At 40.8% G+C, this 10,880-nt stretch overlaps 1 pseudogene; it reads left to right on the forward strand.

Moving 5' to 3' along the window:
- Positions 1 to 4,825: 4,825 nt before the first annotated feature.
- LOC104987939 lies at positions 4,826 to 5,345 on the forward strand (annotated as a pseudogene).
- Positions 5,346 to 10,880: the final 5,535 nt, after the last annotated feature.

Genomic DNA, 10,880 nt, shown 5'->3' on the forward strand with positions numbered 1-10,880 from the left:
CATCAGAGTCTTCTCCAATGAATCAACTCTTCGCATGAGGTGGCCAAAGTACTGGAGTTTCAGCTTTAGCATCAGTCCTTCCAAAGAATACCCAGGGTTGATCTCCTTTAGAATGGACTGGTTGGATCTCCTTGCAGGCCAAGGGACTCTCAAAAGTCTTTTCCAACACCACAGATCAAAAGCATCAATTCTTCAGCGCTCAGCTTTCTTCACAGTCCAACTCTCATATCCATACATGACCACTGGAAAAACCATAGCCTTGATTAGACAGACCTTTGTTGGCAAAGTAATGTCTCTGTTTTTGATTATGCTATCTAGGTTGGTCATAACTTTTCTTCCAAGGAGTAACCATCTTTTAATTTCATGGCTGCAATCACCATCTGCAGTGATTTTGGAGCCCAAAAAAATAAAGTCTGACACTGTTTCCATTGTTTCCCCATCTATTTCCCATGAAGTGATGGGACCAGATGCCATGATCTTTGTTTTCTGAATGTTGAGCTTTAAGCCAACTTTTTCACTTTCCTCTTTCACTTTCATCAAGAGGCTCTTTAGTTCCTCTTTACTTTCTGCCATAAAGGTGGTGTCATCTGCATATTGATATTTCTCCCGGCAATCTTTAAGCCAACTTTTTCACTTTCCTCTTTCACTTTCATCAAGAGGCTCTTTAGTTCCTCTTTACTTTCTGCCATAAAGGTGGTGTCATCTGCATATTGATATTTCTCCTGGCAATCTTGATTCCAGCTTGTGCTTCTTCCAGCCCAGCATTTCTCATGATGTACTCTGCATATAAGTTAAATAAGCAGGGTGACAATATACAGCCTTGATGTACTCCTTTTCCTATTTGGAACCAGTCTGTTGTTCCATGTCCAGTTCTAACTGGACATGGAACTTGCCCTTCAGGGATCTCTTAATTGTGTCTCCCTCTGGGAAGGCTTCCCCAGCCCCCAAGACCAGATTTGGTGTTTCTCCTATGTGTCTCCGATCCTCTGTCCTTTCCTAACACAGCTCCTGTCACATTGTGTTGTTGGCTGTTGCTACTTACTCATTCATTGGTCTCCCATGCAGACACTCAGTGGAGCTAAGACCTCGTCTGATAAAGCACTCTTGTATCCCCAGTGTCTAAGACGGCTCTTGTCATGTAATGGGTTCTTGGTGAATGAATGATGAAGACTTACAATGACACAGCGGTGAGTCCATGAAATGCTTCTACAATTACTTAGCAACATCACAGGCTGCAGAAAATCCTATGCTACACATGACCCACTGCTCACTGATTCTTGCCAGGATCACATTGAGAAAAGAAAGGTAATGGAGATGTAAGACAGGATGCTCAGGGTCCTGCCCTCATTCAAAGAGAACTGTGCTATTGGTCCAGTGACTGGAGGAACATTCTGGAAGGATAGGTTGGTTCATGTTTCTTTCAAAGGAATAAATACAGACCTGGTCTTTTAGCAACTCATGGTTTGAAGAAAAGTTTTTGCTTAATGGAAGTAAGAAAACAGCCAGATCAAAAGGACTTCTAGGAGCAAACACAGAAAATACACTGAGTGTCAGACAACCCATGTGGAACCAGCTAGATAGGATTCCCATGGTGACCAAGCCATAGTGTCCCCTGAGCCTGGGGAAGAGAACTGTGTCCGTCAGGCCAGATAAAGCAGAAAGGGCTGTGAAGATGCTAAGCAGAGAGCCTCCGATCCTTGGACATAGGTGGAGCCAGTGGTGATGCAGTCAAAGCCCAGCACCTTTATGCAGAGGAAAGCCAGGCCCAGGCCAGGCCAAGAAGACAGTCTGCCTGCAGTAGGCTTCCCACCCTCATGGCACATGCGCACCAGCCTCCACGTATTTTGAAGGCAGACAGAAAACTCTGAGACTGTGGCCTGTTGGCCTGCAAGGTTAGGCTTATAGTTCTTTGGCTTTTCCAAAGTTTTGGACTTGTCAGTGAATCCATCAGTGGTTTCCCAAGAGTCCATTTCACCTGAAATAAAATCCAAATAAGCTGCATGTCAGCACTTGCCCTGATGCCCTCAGCCCATCCCAACCTCATCTGCTTCTTTGTTGGACAATTCCTGGGGGCACTGATGGCTTCCTACCCCAAGTATTTGGGTGTCTTTAAATGAGAGTCTCTGTCCAGAAATAGCAACGTGAGGGCAGGCTGCAAGTGTCCAGAAGTCAACACCCCTGGCAACAAGCCCTGATCAATGAGTGACAACACTTGGTGTTTCACTCCAGTTCCTTCGCCCTTGGTGGGATGATTTGGAGGTTTGTCCTGCACTGTCTCTCATAGGGCCCCAGGGAACAGACCCCTAATTTCCTGCAACACTAGTCCATACAGTAACATGTTCTTTATTGGCTTGTCTCCCTTCCTCGTCTCACATCCGATTCCTTCGCCACGCTTCCTGGGATCACCTTCCAAATAGATTACTTTTCACCTCAAATCCTTGTCTCCAGGATTGCACTGGAGAGAACCCAGACTAAGACATACAGTGAAGTCAGGAGGTGGATGCTGACCAGAGAGGGAAGACACAGGAGAGAGTAAAGAACAGAAGCGCACAAGCAGAGATGCAGCAACGAGCTCTTGGAAATAGTGGTAGATATTTCCTTTGAAGTTCTTTTCTGAAGAAGTAGATACTCATGAAAAGAGAATGACAAATACCTTTTTGTCTTCCAGGACAGAATAGGCAATGACTGCAAACAGATTTTTTAAATATGCAAGTATTTGTAAGACATAGCATAAATTAAACTCCAAAAAAGGATTAGAAGAGCCAAATAAGGCTACGAAGGAAGGAGAACAGGTTATGTGAGCTAAATCTGCTCTAGCTCAAGAGCTGTGGGAAGGGTGAATTTAGTCATAGAAAAAAATTCATTGCCATAGCAGGTTTTTTTTTTAAAGACAGCAATAACAACAATAATGAATAAAGCTGCTAACACTGACAAGTTCTACTATATGTGGAAGGAAATAGGGCTTTATGAGGACTGTCTTATCTAATCACATCCCTGCCATTAGTTCTGTTACTGTTATCCTATCTATCTACTTACTCCATTCATCCATCATGTAAATATGTATATCTATTTATCTATCTCTACAGATACTTATATTTCATCCATATAGTGAGATCTGGTGAGGTTTAATTGCAAAAGAACTTAAGAGGAAAGATAATTATAAGGAGTCCAGAAAGGGAAACTGACACCAGAAACAATCCCTGGGCTGTGTTGCCCTGGCAGATGGGCAACACTGTCAGTAGGCAGGTGTGGTTCTTGTCTTGAGAGAATGGGGTCATATTTAGTACTGGCAGGTTCCCTTTCCTGTCATCCTCATCCTAATGATAAACAATTTCTGATTTTTAAAACACTGCTGGTAGCAGGGATGGCCATTTTATCTATTGTCTTGACCAACAAATAGCCCATATTCCCTGACATAGTTGTCTCTCTAGCTTAGCATCATTAGGAAAGAGGCTTCTAAGTAAGATAGGGAGGAGTAATTTGCCCTAAGGACCATGAAATAGGTTTCTCAGGCTGTAAACTGCACATTCCCTGGGGGAGTGCTACTCACAGTGGCAACTCTCTGAATGGAATCACTGGAGTTGTTTAGTAGACAACCTGTGTAACTGTACATGGCAGACCACCTGCTCTCACCAATGAGATCAACCGTATGAGCTGAATGACCAGCAGTTCCACTGGAGCCTTCTCATTTCTCACAGTTTCCAGGCATATTTGCAGACAAAATATTGAGATTATAGTTAGAAACTAGCTCTGGAAAGGAGAAATAGAACATTGACATATAGGAAGGAAAAAAACCAAGAGCTGTCTCTGAGTTTGCATTACTTTGAATGTTTACAGCCTCTTGTTGCCTTTCTAGGAAATGCCCTCCTGTATTATTGCTGGGGTTTTACAGCCAATTGGGGAACTAGTTGAAAAACCCTGGACAGAAACTCAACAAGAAGTGAAACCAAATTCCATTTAAGAATGAAACCACACTGATCACATGAGATGCCCATGTCATCACCTGGTGCACGGAGAGGGAAGCAAATATACTGATGATCTGGTCCAGATGCCAGGCAGCTGCATTCATCCTTATAAGAGAGAGGAGACAAACAGTGCAACAGAGTGGATAGATCTCTCCTCCTGGTGAATTTAATGCTGTGTATTTACTAGAGTTGAGTGACATTTGGATTATAATCACATTGGGTGAGTGGCAGTGAAAACAGAAAACATCTCTTTTAGTCTGACTATAGATTAATCACAGGATTTTCAATCTGGAAAAGACCTTTGAGATCAGTTCTTCTGGAACTTGAACAATTAACCCATGAGTAAACTGAAAATTAAAGAAATTAGGTCACTTAGAACAAATTATTCTAACTCCTGTCTCAGTACTTTCTATCACATCCCACTATCGGAACAACAGTATTAATATCCATTTTTATGACTAAAATATTGACAGGGATGAGAGGGGAAGCACAGAGCACAAAGTACAGTGACAGCTCAATACTTATTCTGTGCCAGACACACAGTTCTAAGTCTTCTGTACATATTCATCTCACTTAATTTTCACAATGCCAAGGAGTCCACAGCATCTCCCTTTTATGAATTAGGAAATGGAGACATAAAGAAGTGAAATTATTTAAGGTCACAGAAAAGGTAAACAGTGGAGCTGAGATTCAAACCCAGGCAGTCTCACCCCAAAGTTTATTCTCTTAACTATTCTACCATCATTAAAGAACGTATTTGCAAGATGATTTTTAAAATTAGAATAAATTAAACAAACTTTAAATCTGAATCTATGGCCTTGCAGACGCAGCCACCCCGGAACCTCCCTTGCTGTCTAGCCATGGTCAACCCCACTGTGTTCTTCAACATCGCTGTCGACAGCGAGCCCTTGGGCCGCGTCTCTTTTGAGCTGTTTGCAGACAAAGTTCCAAAGACAGCAGAAAACGTTCATGCTCTGCGCACTGGAGAGAAAGGATTTGGTTATAAAGGTTCCTGCTTTCACAGAATAATCCCGGGATTTATGTGCCAGGGTGGTGACTCCACATGCCATAATGGTACTGGTGGCAAGTCCATCTATGGCGAGAAATTTGATGATGAGAATTTCATTCTGAAGCATACAGGTTCTGGCATCTTGTCCATGGCAAATGCTGGCCCCAACACAAACGGTTCCCAGTTTTTCACCTGCACTGCCAAGACTGAGTGGTTGGACGGCAAGCATGTGGTCTTTGGCAAGGTGAAAGAGGGCATGGATATTGTGGAAGCCATGGAGCGCTTTGGGTCCAGGAATGGCAAGACCAGCAAGAAGATCACCATTGCTGACTGTGGACAAATCTAATAAATTTGACTTGTGTTTTACTTAACCACCAGACCGTTCCTTCTGTAGCCCAGGAGAGCACCCCTTCACCCCCATCTGCTCGAAATATCCTATAATCTTTGTGCTCTCCCTACAGTTTCTTTGGGTTCCATATTTTCCTTATCCCCCTTCAAGGTTAGCTGGATTGCAAAGTTAAATTTATGATTATGAAATAAAACTAAACAATTAAAAAATAAATAAATAAATCTGAATCTATGCTTTATTTAGATTTCTTTAAAAACTAATTAACAGCAAATAGGAAGATTTTCTTTACCCAAAGACAGGACACTTTCAATAGCATGTCACCCAGCTTTTAACCACACAGTTGTTTTATTTTGAGTGTTGTTATTTAAACCACAGCACATCCAAATAAGTGTCGTTTAGAAGAAAACATGATTATAAGGGGCTTCTACACTTTGTAAGAAGTACATTTTAATAGTGTCCTTTGTAATAGCTTCCTTTATGTTGGCTATCAACATTCAAGAACGTTTTCTAGCGAGAGTACCAATTGCACAAATACAGGGTAGGACAAGATCTCCAGCTTTAGGTTGGCAATTTGAATATCCCCTGAGGAAAATGATCCAAGTTTTATAAATGGAAGAAAAAATAAAGAAGATGCCAGATTCTTCAACTTAGCTATCTCTCCCTATCAGTGATTAGGTAATAATCAACAGTCACATTTGGGGATGAATTTTCTAAGTAAAGCAGAAGCATATCACTGACTAGAATTACGAAATCTTTCCACTGCTTCAAGATGCTTTTTATTGATAAAGAAATTTTAAGGAAATTTAAAAAGAGAAATCTTTCAATTCCCTTATTTTTCCAAGTCTAAAATGATCAAAGAACCTCTGTAATAATATATTCAGAGGTGTTTCTCTCCCAAAAGTACAGCCTATATATCCTTATGATAATAATGGTCTGATCCATTTCTTATGTGCTTTCTATGTACAGATATAGTGTTAAATGCTTTACAAATCCTGTATCTCACAGAAGCCTTCCCAAAACTGAACTGGTGGCAAGGTGTGTGTGGGGGGGTGGCGGGGGGGGGTGTCGTAATTTCTCCCATTCTACAGACGAGGAAAATAAAGTCCAGAGAAGTTAAGTAATTTGCAGCTGGTAAGAGCTACAGCTAGTCTTAGCTGCATTCAAATCCAGTTTCTTTGACTTCAAACACCTTCTCTCTCTCTCTCTCTTTTTATTTTAATATTTATTTGTTTATTTGGCTGTGTCAGGTCTTAGTTGCAGCATGTGGGTTCAGCACATAGGCTTAGTAGCTCTTTGGCATGTGGGATCTTAGTTCCCCAACCAGGCATTGAACCCACATTCCCTGCATTGCAAGGTGGAATCTTAACCACTGGATCACCAGGGAAGTCCCAAAACACCTCTTCTTAAAGGCTACTCTACTGCCTCTCTCGAAGACCCAACTGTCTCATCAGTTGTGTTCACTAAGCCAGGACAACTTCTCAGCAGATTAGAGACCCGTGGTGATCCATTATGTCTTGAGGTAGCACAACTCACCAGCCAGCTGGCCTCTGCTTACCTGTGAGGCTCACAAACCATCCCTCTAAATGGTGATGGTCAGTACTGTGCTGGCTAGGTTCATCAAGGCTGCCAGGGTGGCCACAGCTGCAAAGTAGACCACCTACAGAAGGAAGAGAAAGGGAGTTTGGAACCCAAGAATGAACTGTCTTAGCTCATTGTAATACATACAGTTATTTATCTGATAGCTTGAAGAACATCTAAATAAACCTGAAGACTTTTGAGAGAAAGCGTTTCAAGGCAGGTTTGAAGCCAAATGTTGCATTTATTCTAAGCATTTTCTTCTTCCACCCCAGTGGCACCAGATCCGGTGCTAATTTGTACCTTGCAGACAGACTCTGCTGTTCTATTGCCTTCATCCCTGGGGTATGTAGACTCTGATTCACAAATTAGGGGTGAGGAGAACACTAGTTAAAGTTTAGCTAGATCCCACATCAGTAGGCAGGGCCATCCAGTGATGACTCACCAAAGGGCATGCAGTCTCATCTGTGACTTTCACACTCATGGCACCAGGGGGAGACAGTGACACAATTGGGGTGAGCCAGCCATGCCACACTTGCTCCATCTCCCTTCTGTAGGAGAATACCAGCATCAGGACGACATAGCAGGTGGGGACAGAGGCATTCTAAGTGAAGAGCAAGGTGTGAGCAACTGCAGAGAGAAGCGATATTTCCTCTTCATTTTAAGAGACAGGTTACAAATATATCATTGTTTAATGCAGAATAACTGCATTTGACCAAATCCCCATGCCAACCAGGGCTCTTATTTCCATCAGCTATCACAGGCTGAGTAGGAGGCAAGGAGCAGGCTTGTGTGCTCACTAAAGGCAAAGCCTTTACAACCAAAAGAAGGAAAGAAAAGAAAAAAGCTGGGCTTTTCAAATAAATGAAAACATGCTTTGAGAGAAAGATGACATGAAAAGCAGGATGTTCAATAAATCAAAGCTTAAATTTTTCTGATTTACTTAAAATTTACTGATATATCACTCTTCTGGATTTAATTCATGACTCAAATTATCAATATGGCCTAAGGACCAACAGTCCAAATTTTAAATAAGTTAACCTGTTCAATGCAATGGCTTCAGAGACTGCTTTATGAAGCCTCCTAGGTGGAATGAAAACAATCAGGCTGACTGGTAATCACAAGAATTGGAAAAATTTAGGAAATCCTATATTCTTCTTCAGTAAAAGAAGGTTAAAGATATATTAGAGGCAAAAGCTAAAAATAGATTGGCATTTGAACAAATAAGTCTCCAGATATTAGTTCCCAGTTCAGATAGATTACTTGGTACAAAAGATATCTTTTACATGTAGAAATTGTCTTTAATAAAAATAACATGACTATTATACACAGGTAATACCAGAGTATTAAAAAGAAAATATATTTTCAGGAATTTAATATTAAAAATCTGTGGTGGATAAAAAAATCTAAAAACCGTAATAAAATATTCTAAATATAGTACCAGGGAATGACAGGAAGCTGGATAACTCTTTTTCTAGCTCTTATAAGTTATGCCCTATTGCTATTAAGTTCATATCTGTATTTTATTTTGCTAAACAAAAAATTCAAGTGCGGCCATAATTTACCCTATAATTATTTATGTACTACCCTTTTATCCTTGGTTTCCTGTCAATCCAATCATTAAAACCCCAAATATTAATACAGATCCAGCACCACTAAGCCAAACACTGCTATTAGTAGAAGATGGTATCCATATAACTCTACCAGGAACACAGATATGGCAAAAGTGCCATATGTGGTCTCCCTGCAAGGCAGTACAAGCAAAACATGCTTTAATCATTGATCTAAAAGATGAAACAAAGTTAAAATCCAGAAAGATGCATTTCTCCCAAAGGACATGTATCAATATTATGCAGGATTTAAAACCTGAGTGTCCAAAATTATATTCTTATGCAGTACAGATATAACATTTTTAATGCAATACAGTTACACTTTAAAAAGCTGGATGTGCTAAGTGCATTCTAAGTAGCTTCAGTTGTGTCTGACTCTTTGGGACTCTATGGACTGCAGCCCACCAGGCTTCTCTGTCCATGAGATTCTCTAGCCAAGAATACTGGAGTGGGTTGTCCTACCCTTCTCCAGATCTTTCCAACCCAGGGACTGAACCCATATCTCTTACATCTCCTGCATTGGCAGGCGGGTTCTTTACCATTAGTGCCAACTGGTAAGCCCAAAAAGCAGGACAGAATATATTTTAAAATCTTAAAACACCAAAGAGCCAAGAAGCCCATGAGAAAATATCAAATGAATACTTGGAGAATTAGAATTCCAAGAATTAAGCCCAGGGGACACTGAGATATCCGCCGATTCAGAAGAAACAGCTGTGAAACAGAACTGCAGTTTTAGTGCCTTAGAAAGTCAGATGATGGAAGTCTATGCTCACCAAAAGACAAAGATAAAATAGTTCCTACTTTAAGCTGAGCTATAATTCTATCCTCAGGGTAAATTAGAGTAAACTAACCATTGCCTCAACTCTTAGTCCAGCTTTACTCCATCGGATGGTCTAAAAAACCTCAAGTCTTGAACTTGAGGCTTGAGATTCAAACCTCAAATTTAAACTGGTTCCAAGCGGGTCATGCCAATAGATTTCAGATATTTAAATTATCAGATACAGACTGCAAAACAATAATGCTTAATATATTTAATAAATGCAAAGTCTGACAATCTGAGCAAGGAATTGGAAACTATAAAAAGTGACAGAGGCAGTTTAAAAAGGAACTAAATACAAATTCTAGAACTGAAAAATATTGCAACAGAAAGTAAAAATTCAATCGATAAGTCCTATAGTACATTACAACTAAAGAGCAATTAACTAACTACAGATATATCTGAAGAAAAACCCAATATAAAACACAGAAAGACAAATGCAGGGAAACATTGTAGGAATGAAAATGAAAAAGGAGAAAAAGAAATATAATGGATCAAACGGAAGACACAAAATAACATGGTAGGTTTAGCGTAACTATATCATGAGTTACCAGTAAGTACCAGTTCAGTTCAGTTCAGTTCAGTTGCTCAGTCATGTCCGACTCTTTGCAACCCCATGAATCGAAGCACGCCAGGCCTCCCTGTCCATCACCAACTCCCGGAGTTCACTGAGACTCACGTCCATTGCATCAGTGATGCCAGTCAAGTGGGCCTTAGAAAGCATCACTACAAACAAAGCTAGTGGAGGTGATGGAATTCCAGTTGAGCTATTTCAAATCCTGAAAGATGATGCTGTGAAAGTGCTGCACTCAATATACCAGCACATTTGGAAAACTCAGCAGTGGCCACAGGACTGGAAAAGGTCAGTTTTCATTCCAAGCCCAAAGAAAGGCAATGCCAAAGAATGCTCAAACTACCACACAATTGCACTCATCTCACATGCTAGTAAAGTAATGCTCAAAATTCTCCAAGCCAGGCTTCAGCAATACGTGAACTGTGAACTTCCTGACGTTCAAGCTGGTTTTAGAAAAGGCAGAGGAACCAGAGATCAAATTGCCAACATCCGCTGGATCATGGAAAAAGGAAGGGAGTTCCAGAAAAACATCTATTTCTGCTTTATTGACTATGCCAAAGCCTTTGACTGTGTGGATCACAATAAACTGGAAAATTCTGAAAGAGATGGGAATACCAGAACACCTGACCTGCCTCTTGAGAAATCTGTATGCAGGTCAGGAAGCAACAGTTAGAACTGGACACGGAACAACAGACTGGTTCCAAATAGGAAAAGGAGTACGTAAAGGCTGTATATTATCACCCTGCTTATTTAATTTATACGCAGAGTACATCATGAGAAACGCTGGACTGGAAGAAACACAAGCCGGAATCAAGATTGCCAGGAGAAATATCTATAACCTCAGATATGCAGATGACACCACCCTTATGGCAGAAAGTGAAGAGGAACTAAAAAGCCTCTTGATGAAAGTGAAAGAGGAGAGTGAAAAAGTTGGCTTAAAGCTCAACATTCAGAAAACGAAGATCATGGCATCCGGTCCCA

Source organism: Bison bison, unplaced genomic scaffold, assembly GCF_000754665.1.
Source record: "Bison bison bison isolate TAMUID 2011002044 unplaced genomic scaffold, Bison_UMD1.0 scf7180017864109, whole genome shotgun sequence".
NCBI lineage: Eukaryota > Metazoa > Chordata > Mammalia > Artiodactyla > Bovidae > Bison > Bison bison.